Source organism: Battus philenor, unplaced genomic scaffold, assembly GCF_028537555.1.
Source record: "Battus philenor isolate CCGP_79_NKW_IND1 unplaced genomic scaffold, ilBatPhil1.0.hap1 SCAF_26, whole genome shotgun sequence".
Lineage (NCBI taxonomy): Eukaryota > Metazoa > Arthropoda > Insecta > Lepidoptera > Papilionidae > Battus > Battus philenor.
In genome coordinates this window covers 9244649-9265166 of record NW_027181689.1, presented here as the reverse complement: position 1 = coordinate 9265166, position 20518 = coordinate 9244649, and the positions used below count along the sequence as shown (strand labels likewise).

Sequence of the window (20518 nt, the reverse complement as noted above, 5' to 3'; positions counted from 1 at the left end):
TGACAGAAAAAGATCTGATCGACCACGAAGTTTTCGAACAAAGACGGGGTAAAAGTAAGAGAAAAATTTCGAAGAAATCCTGTGCAAAGGCAAAAGATTTTACGTGAGAAGATGAAAATGGCGCCTAGAACCATGTCGTATATTTTAAAAGATGACTTAGGACTTGTAGCCTATAAGAGAAGCACTGGTCATTTTTTAACGGATAATTTAAAAGAAATAGTTTGGTAATATCAAAACTATGACTTAAGCGGTACGCAAAAGGAGGTCACAGATTTTTTATTACGTATGATTAAATATTTACAATTGAACAATATTTTAACAAACAAAATTACCGTAATTATTCTGAGAGCTGGACAGAAGCTTGTCAATTAGTCAACATAGTACAACGTTGGCTTCTGAGTTGGCTGGTGGGTTGGTGTTCGCTACAAAGGGGGTGACTGAGCCATATTCTGGCAATTATTAATCAAAAAAGATAGACTTTCACCTCTCTTGATTTCTTTATTGTACAGTCGTCCAAAGGATTTTTAAATATTAGGAGATATCTGTAATCATCATTGAAGTATGTTAATGGTGACCGTCACGTTTTCTCGACAGCCCTCCGTATCACCTCTCATCATAGTAACACAACGGACCGGAGAACGTAGATTTGGACGTCTACCAACAGTGTAAACAGAAGACCTTGTTGTATGCGCTGGGTACAGGGTCACTTCCACGCGGTCCTTTTGGTAGGCAGAAGACCTTGTTGTAAGCGCTGGGTACAGGGCCACTTCCACGCGGTCCTTTTGGTAGACAGAAGACCTTGTTGTAAGCGCTGGGTACAGGGCCACTTTCACGTGGTCCTTTTGGTAGACAGAAGACCTTGTTGTAAGCCCTGGGTACAGGGCCACTTCCACGCGGTCCTTTTGGAAATCTATAGGGTGGGGAGGAAGGTCCTATGTCCAGCTGATGATATTCTACAGCTGTGATGATGATGATCATGAATTGGTCAAGAAGCGCAGTGAAACTAATTATAAATATCTGGTAAACGTAATCCTACTATAGTTACTTATTTAGAGATTAAAGTTAAACGCTTAATAAGATGTACAGTAGGAAGACAAACAATGCCTACGGCAAGTTCATCTTTGTAGTAAGTCTAATCATTCTATTGTAGGTTAATATATACGATTTTATAACAAACTACCAAGAGGCGCTTATTTTACTACTGTGATCAAAAAGTAAGTTAAAATTGTCATTTGAAATGGGGACAATACGAAGACATGTAATTTTTTTTCCTAGGTTGATAGGATTGTCTATAACAGGGATGAGCAACCCGCGGCCCGCGGGCCGCATGCGCCCTCGAGGCAAGTAAATTTTAATTTTTTTTTGTAATTTTTTTTTAAAAATGCTAGAGCCAAGGCTTTAAAGATAATAAAAGTGTCTAATTAGTTGTAAATCGGTTGATTACGAACATAAATTACAGAACATGGTTTGAACCTTGAATATATACTTTATTTTTTTTTCATAGCCCACTGTTTTTGAAACTGCGGCCCTCCGACCAAAAAAGGTTGCTCACCCCTGGTCTAACATTTGGTAAGCGTCTGTTTGTCAAAAGTTGGATGTTTTGTGACTCAAAAGCGTCTCGATTGATCGATGTCATACTGCATTAGTTCCTCGCGATTTTTTTTGCTAAAACTCGACTCATATCGTTCTAAAACCACCTAATGCTTCTGATTTGGCTCCGTGCGACTTCAATTCAGCAAACTCGAAAGGCCAATACGGAGACACCGTTTTGACACGAATGAGGATAAAAAATGACTCCTCTGTGTTTGGCACTAATCGGTGTAACATAACTCCTGATGATGCCCCGTGGAGGGGTGAAACACGTGTTGAGTGATTTAACGGTGGCAGTTGTGTAATTCGCATTGTTTGCCGCATGCGCATTTATCAGCGGACTGGTGGGCGGTGTACTTTGTTGCATGACTACCATTGCATGTGCAGAAGTGGCTAAATATTGGTCCTTTTCTTACTTAGAATGGACTTCTGCAAAATAACGCCTGATTCTATTAAAGATCGAGGATATAAAAACCGAACCGAAAAAGGTCTTATAGGCTTTACCGGAAAAAGACTGTTCCGACTGTTTCAAAGGCTGGGAAAAAACGTTTTACTTTGAAGGGAATCCTAGTGATTCGTAAGAATAAATAAAGAAATTACATTTTATAAATAAATTCACTTTACTTATTGATCACAGTATTTTAATAAATTCAAGAAATTTGTTAAGTACAGCCTCGCTCAAAAGGTATATAACTCTATTTCAGACTTTTTTCAGGGTAAAGATGTTTGGACATAAATTGTTCTAATCTTATGGAATATTTTTTTTAAGCTCACTTAGTTTTTTTTTATATAATGGAATAAGGCGTTACCTTGCGGATGTCCATCCTAAGTAAGAAAAGGACCAATATTTAGCCACTTCCGCACATGCAGTAGTAGTCATGCAACAAAGCATCGTGCTCCCTTAGTTTCTTGTTAGTTCTTTCCAGTAGGCAGCGCGTTAGGAACTAATGTCAACTTAATTTTAAGCTGACGATCATAGATAATTGTAATGATCTCATGTAATAAAGCATAGGCCACCCCCAAAGATCTCCACGATGCACGGTTCTACGCCACCCATATCCAGCGAATTCCCCCTAAGTAGTCTAAGATAAATAGTAACCTTTAGTCTTAATAAAAATAATTAAATCGGTATTTTCTGAATCGAAAAGCGTTGTTTATTATCTGTGAACGTATTCAATGAGCACAATAATTTTATAAGGTACCGTAAACATCTTAATACGTCCGAACGTCGACCGAAATGGCGTGCACGTGGAGACGCGGCAAATTATGTATTTCACAGTGTATTTATGTTTGCAGCATTAAATATTCGCGGCTAGATGGAATCGCAAATAAAGCGTGCCTACATGCTGACACGTACGTTAGTCTGTGCGCCTTGCTATTTTTTTTTTCGCTATAAAAATATTATAGCGACCACAGATTATACACAAACAGAGGGTATAAAAATATTTTTGATTAGATATCGGCGCTTACCATGGAGATGGCTTTGCTCGTTGTTATTTTTAATACAAAATGCTATTAGTTATTATTTTATATTGTGTATATATACATTTATAGGTACTATAGTTAATTTTAAGTAAATTTCCGGAAAATTTATAGAGATGATAGTACATAGAGATGGCTATGCTCGGAATTTATGTACGACATCAGAAATGAGAAGATTCGAAGGCTAACAAAAGTAATAGGCTTAACCTATCTGGATGACACGTTTAAGTGGCAGTGCTCGCCTAGCAACTGGGGCTTTAAGGTTCTGGAATTGAAACCACGGATCGGCAAATCCAGCGTAAGACGTCCACTCACAAGGTGGGCAGACGAACTTCTGAAGGTTGTCGCTTACCAACTAGTCCTATTGGAAATCTAAGGGGATGGCTTACATCCAATGAACGTCCTGCTGATGACATCATGATGATAATAAAGCATTTTAAAATATAAACTTGTCTCACGTTCATAATCTGAAATATTAACAATATTTTCTGTCGCGCTTCAAACATCATATAAATAATGAAATGACCCTGTAAAAAAAACTAAGAATATCTCTAATTTACGTTATATAATTTTGTTTAATTATATATACTACATTTAATTTTGAGTAATTTTCCGTAAAATCCATACAGAGTTCAAATCAGGAATGCGGATATTCGAAGACGAATGAAAGTAACAAACAAGTAGTCCAAGGTGTTACCATGGATAGAGGCAGTTAGGAGACCACATAGTACGTAAAACATAGCTGCTAGATCATCATGTTTCCAGAGGAGACCACAGAGTCCATCCATCTAGTGGACATGCTTTCTTATTAAAATCGTCTGAAGCTGCATCTGAACAATTTTATTAGAAATCTATGGTAGTGGCCTATGTCTTTGCAAAAGAAGCCGTACGGCTGAATTGGTGATGAAAATATTGAAGATTTTTTATATAGTTGTAATGAAATATGCGTTTGTCTTCCATTTCACCTGATAGAAAGTATAGATGAAGCCGAAGGTGGTACATGCCCATCCAAAAGAAACTGCTCACTTTACTCTTAAAGGGCCCAGAGTTCAATTCGTCAGGAAAAATAGACCCAGACAGGTCGTTCCAAATCTTGACGACTCTCACCAAAACCGTTTAGTTTGACTTTTGGGTAAGAAAAGGAATAGAGATGGCTCAATCAGTTCGAAAAGAGAAGTTCATTTAATTATTTAATTTTTACTTAATATAAACTCACATGTATTGTACTCAATGTGATTATATTTACAGTTGTGTATAATGAATTCAAATTAATTACATATGTATAGGCAGTTCTTATAAAAAGGTACTTTCAACATTTAATTATTAGTACGTCAAATTTTTTTTATACAATTTTATATATATTTTAATATATATCAATCCTATATCAAAACCATTGGTTTTAACTGCTATTTATATAAGTATTTTTTCTATATTTTCCATGGAGTGATCAGCTGTAAGGGCCACATTATGAAACCTCGTCTTTGTCTGACATTTTATATGGGACATTAAAGCTTATATAGTATTCATTAATAGTTCTAATAATATCGCTTAAATTGAAAAAAGTGCGTTAAGCAATATAGCAGTATATTTATACAAATATATGGTTAGCAAAATAGACGTTATAATTAAAAAAAAGCTGAAATAGCATATTAATGTGACTTAAGTCTCTAACAGCTATAAAATTTAAACTACTCTGTGCAACTTACGTCACATTATGTAAGCGGCGGTTCGTAAATTTTGTACTCATTTACAGTCCAATCGCGGTGCTCTCCGTCCGCGCTAAACTAAACCAATTTGTATGCCTGTTGCGCGACTATTTGGCCCTGAATCGTTTAATTTGCGAATAACACATTACAATATCTCACTACGGCGTTATAGCGCGTTTAGAAATTCTTATAACACGTCTTTAAGATATATTAATGTCGAAACTTATCAATGGCGTATGTTTCCCGCGCTTTTTGTTATTTTTTATTTTGTTCGTTCACTTTGAAAAGCATACGTACGTGTTAATAGAAATAATAAGTGAAAATCGATTGATTTTCCGTCACTGACGTAGATCTAAGGATTGGTGGTCTGAAGTGGCCATGGGCGGGGAATCGCTCGTGTAACCGACGGCTTATGGGGTCGAAAGGTTCTTGATTGGTGACCACAAGCTAGTAGAGGCAGTATGGGTAGGCTCTATGTAAACAGACGACATAGTTAAGTTCACGAGAAGGCGCTGGAAGTGGCAGCGCAAGACTGGTACCGTGGTGATATTTGGTGGAGGATTATGCCTTGGACCTCTATATTTATAGGTGGCTACGAGCGGGTAGATGCAAGATGGGTAGGCTCTATGTGGATAGACAACATAGTTAAGTTCACGAGAAGGCGCTGGAAGTGGCAGCGCTAGACTGGTGTCGTGGTGACATTTGGTGGAGGACTATACCTTGCAGTGGACCTCTATAGCTTGATAAGATGACGATGATTATTTCTTTGTTCTACTCGCCTTTCCGCTATGTATACATTTCAAAATGCACAAACCGGATTTTTTTGTGGAAAATGTTTTCGTTCGTATTGGCTAGGTACAAAGATTTGACTTCTAGTTGAATTAACGCATTGAGTTTTATAGAACACAGAATATCCAATGTTTACACTATATCCACAAAATTTTTTGAGTTTTTAGGCATCTTGAAAAAAAATTTTCATTACCGAAAAGATGTATGGATGACGACTAAAAGGCCACCCCTCCATGTGTCAGTCCGATCAGGTCAGAAACACTCTTGATGTATAGCCTAAGCAATACGCACTGGTTATGACCGGCACAGATAGAGTAACATATTGAGACAGGCTTTCTAAAAAGAAGAAGGACCTTCAGTTGTAAAGGATACAACGCAAAGAGGATTTCTGTGTTTTTTGTCATTTTCCGAAATTTTTTTGCGAACCGCAATTGAATATGCATTTATAACCCGCAAAAGATTGTATATTTTTTATAAAAATCATATTTAAATTAATTATTTACGCAAAAGTACAAAATATGTGTATAAGTTAGATATCAAGGTACACGTATATGACAGCACTCCTAATAATACTTAAGATGCCGGTTAGTTAGTTATGATCGGTATTTGAATTTCGCTAATATTATGGTGGAATAGCAATAACTATTCATATCAGTAATTTGTTTCGATTTTCCAGGAGTTGACATAGGTTATCTTAATTTAAATATTGAAATAATTCGACGATCAATCGGAGCCAAAAATAATCGTACAAAGGGCCGCATGTGGCTTGCGAGCCGCAGTTTGGCCACCCCTGTATTATACAATTTAACAGTTATAGCTGAAATTGCTAATTGCATCAAACATTTTTACATGTGAATTGTTTTTTTAATTTCTCAAAGATATATTTATTATACGCTACAAATAAAGGTTTGTAAATGACGGCTTATTTATCATATAATTATATTATAAAAGATTAAGTTACCTTCTACATTTATATTATTACCGTATTAACGTGAATTGTACATTTAAATGTGATGAAACATTTATACATATTATTATAAAAAATCGAGGACATAGTTGAGAGGCCGCGGTAAGTTACTGAACATTCACACAACACTACATAGCAAGACAGGTCGTCGTGGGATCTTTGAGGGAGAACTATGCCTTGCAGTACTCGTCTATCAGTTCATATGATTATCAACTTTGTGTTTGGCACTAATCAGTGTAACATAACTCCTGAAGATGCTGAAGATGAAACACGTGTTGAGTGATTTGGCGGTGGCAGTTGTGTGATTTGCATTGTTTGCCGCATACGCATTTATCAACGGGCTGGCGGGCGGTGCACTTTGTTGCACGACTACCACTGCATGTGAGGAAGTGGCTAAATATTGGTCCTTTTCTTACTTAGGATGGACTTCCGCAAGGTAACGCCTGATTCCATTAAATATCAACTTAAGATATAAACTTGGAGGCTTTAAAATACGGTTGTATACCAAAGGAACATCAAAGAACTAAGGCTTTCAAACGGAAAAGAAGTCCAGAATAAACATCTTCAACGCTCTGTCTTAAATCATTTATATAATTATCAAATTATGATCATTTATAGTGATCAACTTATGTACGCCATGAGAATAGGCATTGTTCCGAGAGGAGTCCAATTACTACAATCAGATTGAACTCTCTTATAATGACAGCCTTCAACTTAATGCTACGAAAGTTTTAAACATCAAATTCAGATGGATCATTTTTACCACTTTTAGTAGTGTAGAGTAGAGCAATTACTTCCACACCTTTATTATCTCCCAAAAATTACATACACACACACGCACTCGCGAGTTTTTATTAAAAAGGCTTTTTTTATTAATTACATGAAAACTCAGATCTTCTGTATAGACTAAAAAGAAATACGACATTGATATGACACTTTATTTTTAAAATTTAAATAATTATAAAATAAACATAACATCAACACAAGGGTAAGATAACACGTCGCCACCGTTCTAACGACAAATGTTGAGTGATATTTTGCTCTCGTGTAAACACATTCTTACCACGTTACAGCTAAACAATGATATAAGTGTTTTTCCGGAATTAACTCGGGCGAATATAGTACAAGTTCGCAATTAAATTTTAAGACGAATATAAAAGGGTAAATACTGGATAATGGATAAACATACTTTTGGCTTTAAATCTGTTACTGTAAATGATTTTAGCCTTTATCGCGTTGTGATAAAGTTTGATATGGTATAATTTCTAATTAGAATTTTTACGACGTCTGCCAGCCAATACATTACTTTTGACGCTTCATTATGTGTAGTTCATTCATTAAAACTGTAGCGATTGTTTTTAAAATATAATTACGTATTATTTACATTACATACTTGCTTAAAATTAATAAAAAAGTGATGTACATAAGAATAACAGTAGGAATAAAGCTTAAAAGTATAAATAACCTTGTAATAAACTTAACAAAATTGTAGAGTATACATATCTATGTTATGTCTCTAAATAATGTTGTAATAAATTTATAAGGATTTTTTACCGACTATAGACAAAGCATTTGATCTATGTCTCGACTGTTGTTGAGTGATGACGAGTTCTACGATGGTACATGATTGCCTAGAAGAAAGCAAATCACTGTTGAAGACTCCCGGGTTATAGTCAGGTGGAAACATCGCCTGTAGGTTGCTTTATTAAGAAAACGACCAATATTTAGCCACTTCCGCACATGCAGTAGTAATCGTGCAACAAAGTGCACCGCCCGCCAGCCCGCTGATAAATGCGTATGCGGCAAACGATGCGAATCACACAACTGCCACCGCCAAATCACTCAACGTGTGTTTCACCCCTCTACGGGGCATCTTCAGGGGTTATGTTACACCGATAAGTGCCAAACACAGATTCCTTTTGCCTTATGTCACCTTAGCTGTTCGCACTATAAAAGTTTAAAGTTCACGGACCCTTCCGCTCCGCGAACTCAGCTCCGATGGAGCTGTAAAAGCCTTCGGCTAACTTCAGCCGAGAATAAGTAACTATAAAGGTATTATCAAAATGCTTAGTGCTAATTGAAGGCATTTCAACTATACTAAACTATACTTCAAACTTTAAAAATGTGCTATTATAGTGTGAAGGATTTATTAATAATAAAATCTGGGGAATAAATTACTTATTACAGTACAGTAGTTATTGTAAGGATATAACAAGAGTGACCACTAAAAAATCCGTCTGAAATTTTTGTGGGCTCTTATTAGATCCGGTCTAGCTTGAAACTCTCGTAACTTTTAAGATTTAAGAGCAATCGGAAGCCTATGTTCAACAGAGGACGTCTTACCGATGAAATGATAATAATTACAAAGCACTTATTTAGTCGAAAATAAGTGATGAAAAAAAAACAAATCGTTTCAGCTGTCGTTAAATGATGCGCGTTTAAATTAATTGTTTTGCTTATACAGAATGTCCCATAAATCAACGTAAATTCAAATTATAGTAATAACGGAAATAGTGGATATTCCCAGAAAGTTCAAGTTCAAGTTTTTGTTTTATGAACTTATTCCTAAATTTATTACAGAAAATGAAAAAAAAAACTGTGTCGCATTTCGGCGGTCGGTTACTGTTGGATATGGTAATAATTTTATGTGTATTATTTGCCAAAAAGTACTTTTTTTTTTAAAATCTGAACATTGAAGAACAATTTTCTAATCTGTCGTTTGGAAAAAAAATTGAAAAAGTCAAAATTTTTTTTTACAGTCATATTTATTTATTTACTTATTTGTATTATTATTCATATATTTATTTTAAAAAAAAATTATACATTTTCGTATAACGGCGAACTTAATGGCGAAGGCATTCTCTGCCAGATAACCGTTTAGGCGGTGCAGAGATAAATAAATAAACGTAGGTGAAACTAGTTAATATCTTAAAATACTAGAAATAGAATAAAAAGTAAAATCATATTGAGAAGGAACAGAATCATGCAAAACACATGAATATGTATAAAATACATATGTATAAATATAATAAATAATAAAATCCGGCAATCGTGATGGTTCCATCAGCTTGTCAAGCAACAGTTCTAGAACCTTCGCTTTAAATGCGCAACTATTCCTGATCATCCTAATACCGAATTATCGTCATAGAATCATTGAAATTGAGAAGATTACCAGAAGAGCATTGAAAGAATCTAGAATAGCACCGAATCAATTTTACAATCCTCAAAGAACTCAACATAGAAGAGAGGTTATCGTTGACTGCGCAAGTACCAACCGTCAAGTTCATTCAACATGTAATCCGCGATGAGAACTCTTCTCTTTGGGGCGGAAGGCAAGCCATCTCGTGGACGCTCTGTAACAAGATGGATAAACTGCCACTAAAAACTCAAATGAACGCTCTAACTCCTCCAAACACTGGGCTACATGGCGACGCATAGCATGAGCATGGGTAACACCAGAACTGACGCATTATCACGTCCATTATGAGAGCACGACGGAGAAGAAGTATCAGATTAAACTCCCCTGCAATAGCATACTTCAACTAGAAGCTACGAGGGTTCTGAACGCACCCTAACCTCAGAAGAATTCACGACAAACTCAGACGTATTCTTGTGGCCATTTCAATATTCATAATACATATTAGTAATTCATTTTCAAACTCTATTATCACTTGAATCATCCTTTATATTATATTAGGTTTATTTTTTCAAGTTTTTGTTTTATGAACTTATTTCTAAATTTATTACAGAAAATGGAAAAAATATTGGAGCTCAGTTTTTTTAGCTTTTTGGATAAAAATAATAATAAAAATTGATGACGTAGATATTTTTAGTTGAACAAAGATAACTAGCAGTCTTAAGAGAAACTTTTTTCGCCGCCTAAAAATATCTATGGTGGGATATACCATAATCACCACACTTGGAAGGTGGGTTGGTTATCGCAGTGTGGTATTATTGTACGCAGAGGACACTGCTGACAATCTGTTGAAACTTGTTTGTGAGAAATACTCACAATATTATATAATTAATGCACAAAGTGTGTGAAACCTGTAAGATCGTATCACGAGAATCAAACTACGAATCAAATCAAATGCGAATTACGATCGCAAGTCTCAGTGCTCTATCGCTGCGCTACCAATACTTGGAGAGACACATTACTATATACATATTATTACATAGTTGAGTGTAATCAATTATAAATAAATAATTTTTTTTTACAATATAACTGCATGGCTAAAGTTAGTAATAATATTTAGTAATACATTAATGTGTTCTAGTTTATACGAGTGCATTTTTTTGCCTACAACTGTGTGTACTATTCGGCGATTATGTATAAGTACAAGAACACATATTTTTTAATTATGTGTATGTAAATATTATACAAATAACTTTCTCGGTTTAGTCTATTGATTTTTTTGTCTCGTGAAAATTCTTCATGTGATACCATTCCTTTCATACCATACCGTACTGTTGGATACGCATAGCATTGGACTTCCCTGACTCCTACCAGTTAAAACCCCTCGGTCTTCTATGATGCCTTGTTAAAACAGAAACACCCGCATAAAACAACTACGGTTTCAAGGGTGGTAGGAGTTCCCCACCCTCGATACCAGGACATACGCGCGATCACCTAGAATCCATCACCAAGCCTTAGTTGTTGAGGTTGGAAGAAGGCGTGATGTATTGCAACGTCCAGGTCTCCAGCTGTGAATGAGGAGTACTGATTTTCTTTCACGCTCTGTCTATCTCAACCATGTTCTGCAATTTAGCCTAACCCATCTTAAAACCCAATTTCGGTTTGTGGTTGATTTATAGAACATCCTGTATATCAACAACTATTAAACGTAATTCAAGTTGATGAAACTAAATGATTTAAATTAATATGAGTACAGCACAAGATTGGCAAGCGCACTGTTCTTTGATTTAAATCTTTGAACCTTCGTTGCGTTATCTTGTCAGATAAGGAATGGATTTGGGAAAGTCCCTGTCTAAAAATAATTTATTCTACAATTACAAGAAAAACTAAATAATTAATCTTAAATTTTATGTCAACATATATAATTAACTAACTGAACGAAAACTGAAACTTTTATAACTCATTTAAAAATGATAAACTTTCACAGATTATAATATTTAAGTTGCCTGTTGTTAACGGTTATTCTAGAGCTCTAAAAAAAGTTTTTATTAAATAATTTTGAAAAGAAAAGTCTCTGTAAGGAACAAATATTAAAAAATATAATTATTGCTATATCGATTTAAAAATGTAAATTACTTTTTTTCTTGCTACATAAATGCCATGTACTTTTAATAATATAATTGAAACAAAAGTATATGGCTGATTGTTTCCGATGGCCCTTATAGGTTTGACTATTGAAATAGGTGCATAAAGGCACATCGTTCGTGCAACCAAAGGTTTTGTGATCGAAAAGTTCTGGAGTTGCGATCGCGAGCTGGTACATCTACCAGCAGTCGTACCATCCGTCAATAGGTTCCCACTAGAAGCTGGATTTTGCGCAAGACCAGTCATCATAGCAATTTTTAGTAGAGGTCTGTTCCTTGAAGAGGTTCTATCGAATGACATCATAACGACAAATTTAATTAAATTTTGAAATTCAAATTTTTTATCCAAGTAGAGATTTACATGCGCTTTTGAATTGTCGATTATTTTAACATTATAAGTAGAATACTACCACTGGCCAGGAAAGATGATCTGTTAAAAAGAGCCAGCCAGAAACTGAAGTTGTTCTTTTAAATGAAATTCAGCAATTTTTGATGTTTACATTATAATATCATTTTCATCAAATCAGACTCTATGTTTGGCACTAATCGGTGTAACATAACTCCTGAAGATGCCCCGTGGAGGGGTGAAACACGTGTTGAGTGGTTTAACGGTGGCAGTTGTGTAATTCGCACTGTTTGCCGCATACGCATTTATCAGCGGGCTGGCGGGCGGTGCACTTTGTTTCACGATTACCACTGCATGTGCGGAAGTGGCTAAATATTGGTCCTTTTCTTACTCATGTATATGAGTCAACAAAACAAGTTCCAAACATTTCGATCAATTAAAAACTCTTTGGTGTTATAATCAGATTTATTTAATAATATACTTTTAATTTTAAATTTAAAATTAAGAGAATGGTCAAAAATTTGTCAACTTTGTAATTTAAGATATTAAATTCGTTTTTATACTCCATTATTTGATATCTGCATTATCATTTTATATTTATGTCAGAATAACAGATAAAAAAATGTTCATAGTTTTTAAATTGATTTCATTCTTAATTTAAACGTCCTAATATATTAGTTACAGATATTATTATTGCCAATGTATTTGTTAATTTGAATTTTTTATTATGATTTTTGTAATTCAAGCTGGTTGATATAAATAAATAAATAATAATCAAAAGATAAATTTACACATATCTTTATACGAATTAAAAATATGTTAACAAACTAAGCGAACCTCCGGCACGTGTAAACGATATCTATATAAAAAAACACAACATATTTATTCATTTACCCCAATATTTACCACTTAATGTAGAAATATTTGAATAGTTATCACCGTATGCAAGAAACTGGTAAAAAAAAAACAATAATTATAATAAAATAACCATTTTAATATTCGCGCTAATGTATTTAACATATATGTTAAGATTTAATACTAAATGTAGCCTAAGATTGATTATAAAATTATAAGAAATGAATAAAGAAAGTTCTCATTGAATTTTTTGCTTATTAATTTCTATTTAATGTGTGGTTTTGGAAATTTTGACACAAAAAACAAAACTTTTTGTCAAATTAAATGTGCATATTATTTGTGCGCCTTTTGCAGACAGTACCAGTAAAGATTGCAGTAGAAGTAGTAAAAAAAATTGGTATGAACGTTCTGACATTTTATACATAGAAAAAATCCACGTCTCTTTAATTTCTAAACTATATATACCCGGCGATAAATATTGCACATCGACCTTTGGAACGAGACAATCGCACTCTCAATCTCTGTCGTACGATTGACAAAACGTCACATAAGTAGTGTGGGACAGAGATAATGCTTTACAAAGCCGAAATTATCTGATTGTCTCTTTCCAAAGGTCGATGTGCAATTTTTATCGTCGGGTACTGTAACTAATATTTTTAATGATACACAAATGAAAAACATAGAAGAAACATTTAGGTTATTTTGTATATTGACTTTGAATATTTCTAATTTTCTTACATATTTCTTCGTCATATTAACGTTTAATTATTTTTGTAAATAATATAATAACTCTTTTCAAAAGTAAATGCATCAGAACATAACAGTTCGTCATACCTATTAAATGTAATATAATGTGTTGAACTTTAAAATAAATATATAACTTGTAATTAACCAAACACATAATGTCTTAGTGAATGATTTTACTGGTCTAATAAGGGATACAAAAGACCGTCTAGGTAAGAACAATAAACCTTGTGGGAGTAAGTTTCGTGGTAGGCTTGCCAGTCCGTGATCTTAACTCCAGAACCTTAAGGCTTCAGCGGCTATCTTTTAGCGCTATGTAGCTTACCTACTTACTTACTTGACTTGATTTCTGTCACAAATGTGCTGACAAATTAATTATATTTATTTATTCTACTACCCATACATATTTATTCAGCGCCCGTACCGTCTCAATAATTTATATACTAATAATAAATTGTTCAAATTCTTTTAATGGATTATTTTTAGTATACAAAACAGGTTTTGGTGGAATCAGGCGATATTTTTTTTCTAATTTTTACGGCCGAGATTCTGTTATTTCTGCTTAATTATTAAAATTTTTAATCGTTTTCAAATTCAGTTTTATTTCCAGAGCCTTTCTAGTATTTTATGGGATTTTAAATCAAGAGCTAAACATAACCATCTTTCGTTTTTAGTGTTTGACGAACACTGAAAAGTCTATTACAAATTCACCTTTAATTGTTAACCATTTTGTACATGTCGAATTTAATAGAATAATTTGTTACATACACATTGGCAACATAACTCTCCTAATTGATGTCCGCTGCTACTTTAAAATTCTGGAGTGGGGGGCAAAAACCGACCAACGCAAGGAGGTTAGATGGATAGAAGACCTCATTAAGGACCCCAGAAATCGCCAAATGTAGGCGGCTTCCAGCCTGGAAATCTATGAGGAAGAATTAAGTCTAGTAATGGACAGACGTTCACGATAGAAATGATTAATGACTGATTTATATTATTTAATACAATTCTCCATCTGATCACCTTTATATTAAGAATCTTCTTCTTCAATATTTCAGCTGATAGACGCCCATTTCAAGGCTTAGGACTCCACCAAAGATGTCCGTGATGCCTGGTCGTGCGCTGCCTACATCCAGCTACTTCTCGTGACCTTAACTAAGACGTCGGTCCCCCTAGTGGAAAACCAACTCACACCGAGTCCAAGAAGAAGTAAAAGCTAAAGAAACTACAGAGAGGTTATTTAAATGTTTAAAAAGAAATTATAGAGACGGCTTCGTGACTTTTCAATGGAAAAATCAACTAAAGAAAATATTTCCAATGTGACCCACATCTCGGATTTTTTTTTTGATATTAAAAGCTCTTTCTATAATAAGACAACTTTACGTAAATAACGATTTGTAAATTTAATCTACGACCATTACAGTTTATAGCACTCTATATATAAATTACATATAAAATATCGTAATGCGACAAATCTGTACTTCACGGTAACCACTCAACGTGACCCCTCTTCGATGTGACTTTTTTTGGGAATATTTCTCGTATTACCCCCCCTGGCAATTGATGTGTGTTTCCGTCCTGTTGGAAATAAGACACGGAATTATCACCATTTATTTAAATTTAGAATACAGCGTATAACTAATGATTTAAGACTGACAGCTTATTTAAAACTAACTTATCAATATTATTCTATAGTTTTCTTTATATAGAAATAAAAACAAGACAGATATAAGTTATTTATTATGAAAAGCCCTAAATATTTATAAAAATACAGATTATATGTTATATGTCGTTTATCATGTGAAAATTATAAACAGGATATAAGTTACTTATTATAAATTAAGCAATAAATGTTTGTTAAAGAATTTAGAAACTATGTGTTTCAGTTATCGTTCATGAATCTCACGATTTGTAAAGCCATACATAAGTTATTTATTATGAACAAGGCTTTGTATATTTGAGTAAATAGCGATTTTAAAAACAAAAGGGATATAACGTTTGAATACATAATACTTTAGACGCCATCTATAGGGCAAAGGCCTACCTTAAAATATAGCCACGATGACCCGACCCTAAAACTATATTGACGGTCCATCTAGTGGGGGACTGACCCACGCTGCCTCTACCATCAGCGATGTATCCTGCCTATTGCCACTTCAGATGAGCATATCTTCGAGCGTCAGTGCCTTTGGATTTTACGAATCTCATTTCTCATAGCTCTTTCCATTGCTACTACGAGCGACCTTGTGCTTTCTTATGAGGTCTATTGCGACCACGTCTTGGTTCCGTATGTCATCACTGACAATACACATTGATCAAAGTCCCTGGTCTTCAGACATTACTGTGTTTTAACTATAATGTCTGTAGACAGAATTTAAATATAATTAGTAAAGAAATAAATAGCAAAATATATGTTATACTTATGTTACATGTCCATAAAAAACTCAAACCAATTTCTTTTATGACATTCTCAATTATCGTGTGTTCTCAAATGTAAATCTGTGTTAAACTTTAATAAAAGATGTATTGTTGGGGAGTTTCTGCTTCTTCTTTAGAACTATAACTCCTTGCGAAGAACAGTAGAGTCAAAAGTCAAATAGATTTAATAATAACTAGATAATGAGTTGACAAACAATAAAAGTTTTGTTAAATGTTCCTATGTTGAATAATTTTTTTATTTATTTTTATCTATAAAACCTTAACACAATGGTTGGAGTAATCCATTGCCTAGCTTTATTATCACTTAAAAACCTATTATAATTTTACAAGTTTTTGTTTAATAAACTTTTAAAATTTAACGTCATAATTGAGAGAAATTACATGACAGTATCTTGTAAAATTGTATACAGTTACTATTTTTAATTGTATGAAATATATATTATATACTATATAAACCTATAACGCCTTGCGAAACAGAGTCAAAATAAAATAGATTAAAAACAGATAAATAATTGGTTGAAAATCAATAAGAGTTCGATTACAATTTTGAATAAACGAATTATATCTTTTTTTAATTTTAAACAGATGTTTAATGTCTGTCTTTACTCAACTGTAAAACATAACAGATTAAATAAATAATTTTATGTGTTTTTTTTTCAAGCCGTTTTTACCTTAACAGTTTTCCAGTTCACATCAAAATCCACCATTTAAACCTGTCAACACAAAGTTTAAACTTTATATACATATGTACATATATTTAAACAACAACCATAAAATTAAAAACTAAATATGCGGACGCCAAATGGCGGAATAGCGAAATGTCAAATCCAAGGTCGCAATTATGATCTACGCTACGAATAAATAATGAGTTTTTTCAAATGTTAGCTTAAACAAATAATATTGTTCGTTAGTTTAAAACCTATGCAAAATGAAATAGTACTTTATAATACACTGATTTCTATACCATAATTTATTTCTATAGACAATAGTGGTTAGTGACGATGTTTGTTCTCACGCGCTTTTATACAAATAACCTCGCAAAATTTATTCCGATGATATCTCTACCGCCAGTCTTAAAATACACGAAGTATTCACAATAAATAATTAAATTCAATTTCAAATATATGCAAATAATTATAGATATAAACTCTAAATACTTTATTTTATTTATTTTACATAAAACAAATTGTAATTTACAAATTATTCGAAAAATAATTATGTTAAAGATTATTTATATAGTATTGTATATGCATTATTTTTCATAGATATACACATAATTTGTGTATATCTATGAAAAATAATGCATATGCTAATATAAATACTTTTAATATTACATCTTTCGATACTAATACCATACCATATCATAAATTATATCATCATATATCATATAAGCATGTCTTAAAATAAACGAATTGTTCGCAGAAATTATTTACAAATTAATTAATACACGCAATTAACTTTTTATTTACGCATATATTTGTGCTAAATCTTACTCGTATTTTGAAAGCAGGTCAATTTATACTACGATTATAGCAAAATAGTCCCGTTTAATTCTGAGTAAATGTATTTTTAAATATTTAATGTATATATATAACTTCTCTAACATTGTAAGTTCACGTGTATTTTAGACGTAATTGTATATTTTGTGTTGTAATATTTAAAACACGGTGTAAACATGTCCAATTAATATTATTGTAAAGTTTTTTTTTAATATTCACCGTCTTAACTTTGTATGTTACAAGTTGTTCCAATTAATTATTTTAAAATTATTTATACCAAATTTATTATTACAATAAAGTTGAACTGTGGAAACTGAACTACATGTGTTTGGTTGTGGTTTATAATTATTTTAATAATTTTTAGGTAAAATTGTATATTGAAAAGTTTTCCAGTAACGTATATTGCCGTGCAAAATAAAAGCGATGAATGAAAACGAGCGAAACCGCAGGCAAAAGTTGTTAAAAATAAAACGAAGCGGTTTATACCAACAGAACGTCCGTCTCGCCCGCGCTCCACATTCGAAATAATAATTGTATTAAGGAAACATGAGCGCGGCGCATGTGTTTGTTTGTTTGTTTACCCGCCGGTGACGTCATATGTTTATTCTCGCGGGGCGTGTTGGGTCAAATGGTACACTCAACGTTTGATTTATTACATTTTTTTTTTACGAAATATATATATGTAATTGTCTCATAGCTAATAACTAATAGTTACTGCAAGGTCGAAGTAGAAATGAGCTTCGCGGTAAACCAAGGTCACCGACGTAGCTCGAAGGAGTGGAACTTACAAGCTGGAAGACTCGTCTTAGCTAGACCTTCCTCTTGGTAGACTGATAACGTAAAAGGTCGCGGGAAGTCGTTTGTTTGGGGAAGCACTAGACCGGTCATAATGGCTATTCTTGGGAGAGGTCTACCTAGCAGTGGTCGTCTCGATTCTTCTCAGTAGAATCAACATTACGTGCTTGGAAGAAGTATATATGACTTTCGGCGGTACGAAACCTGCAGGAATAGTTAGTAAACAATGATTAATTTTAATACATGGCAATCAAAATTTTGAAATCGTTTTTTTTTACTTTAGTTATTATATCTGAAATTATTAATATTTGCATATTAATTGAATATAAATAAAGCTATATGTTTATCCTTAATGGTTTCATATAAAACCAATCATATATAAATATATGTTCAGTAATGTCCATTTAACGGATAATTATTTTACAAAGTGATATAAAGAACACTGTAGAGTTAGAGAACGGCATTATGTTTTTGATAGAAAGACAGTAGTGAAATATGTTCCTATGTGTTTATATATTTATGTATAATTTTGTAATTGCTGAAATTTAGCAACTAGCAACAAAATGTTGTGCGTCAGGCGAGCCGGAGTGCCCCTTGTTTACACACGCACACCACAGCGCGCACGCACACCGGGCCGCGCCCGTCGAGCCGCTTATTTAGGTATATTGTTGTTTATTTTATTCGGCGCTATGCTCCACCACGGGGCGAGCCTTTCGACTCAGTTTTAACGCGCGCGTTTTATGAAACGACAACTATGCGATGGTCGCTCACCGATAATTATTCATACCGAAAATAGCTGCGCGGTAAACAAATTCGCAAACTATTGAAAGGATACGTTTTAATTTTTTTCAACCACGCCGTTGTCTCCGCGAATCTTAATAGCAGTTAATCATAGTTTATTTTTACCGCTCAACGTGTGTTAATAATTGTGCTGCCATTCGCCGTTCGCTTCTTTTTATTTCGCTATCGTGTTTGGATTCGTTCGCGGCATTCGTATTGCGGAAGCGATTTCTTGTGTGAAAAAAATAATACATGCGAAAACCGGCCGTGTTTTGAGATTGTTCACCCAGAGACCTGATTAGGCCGATAAGACGTCTTAGCCTCGTTAAAAATATAATTTATTATTTTGCTACGAATTAAACTAACGATAGTCGCGTGTTGAAAGTTAGAAGTTTGATTTGGCGGGAAGAGGAACACGAGGTGCTAACCGAGGGGCACGGGACTGGACAGAAAGTTTGGAAAAGTGTTGAGCACACATCTGATGCGAGTGTTTTTTCAACGCGTTTCCGAGGCTAAGCGCTAGTTGTTTGAACAAGTGTGTTTTCTAATGGATTTATTTTGAGGTGAGTTTAAATTTACTTGTGTGTTAGTGTTTGTATTGTTTGCTCCGCGTGTTTTGTGTGAGTGTACGCTCCGGTGGCGGGAAACCGAATACCTAGCCGGTTCCGCCTGTGTGTGAGTGTACAAACAAATGCGTCGGTGTGCGTACACGACTTATTGTCACTAGTGAGGGGAGACAAGGAGGGAGAGGTTACTTGTGATGTATTTAGGCGAAGACGAAACTTTGACGAGTTGACTTTTTAATTTATGTATTCCTTAAACGGGCAATTGGGAAATGTGGCGAATGAGACGTCATTAATATTTGCACGTGTATTATATGTTACCCGATATATCTATATTGATTTTTGACATCACACCACCAAATGTATTATGTAAACGCGAAAAGATATTATTTAGTTTTACTATGCGTCGGTAATTTCGCACATATAGCGGATATTTTAACACTATTCTTTCAATTAGCGTTCGTAGAAACACTTTTTTAAATTAAATATATAAGGACGAGATGATTTCAACCTTCACATGTCAAATAATCACATTAAATTTTAATTTTTTATTTCGCTTAGAAATCTCATGTGTTCTGTAAATTTGACATTTTTTACGTGATATATAAAAAGTATATGTACTAACAGTTGGTATTAAAGTTTTAGTTGGGAAATATTAAACAATATAAAATATAAAATGAATT

The 20518-nt window shown here is 33.8% G+C and overlaps 1 protein-coding gene across 1 annotated transcript in view; it reads left to right on the top strand.

Moving 5' to 3' along the window:
- The first annotated feature begins 19210 nt into the window (after window positions 1–19210).
- Window positions 19211–20518, top strand: part of FoxP (forkhead box P) — a 104871-nt gene continuing 103563 nt past the window's right edge. Inside the window, exon 1 of the mRNA XM_068768564.1 lies at window positions 19211–19835. The gene's annotated coding sequence lies outside the window, so the exon portion shown is untranslated. The remainder of the gene's footprint in view (window positions 19836–20518) is intronic.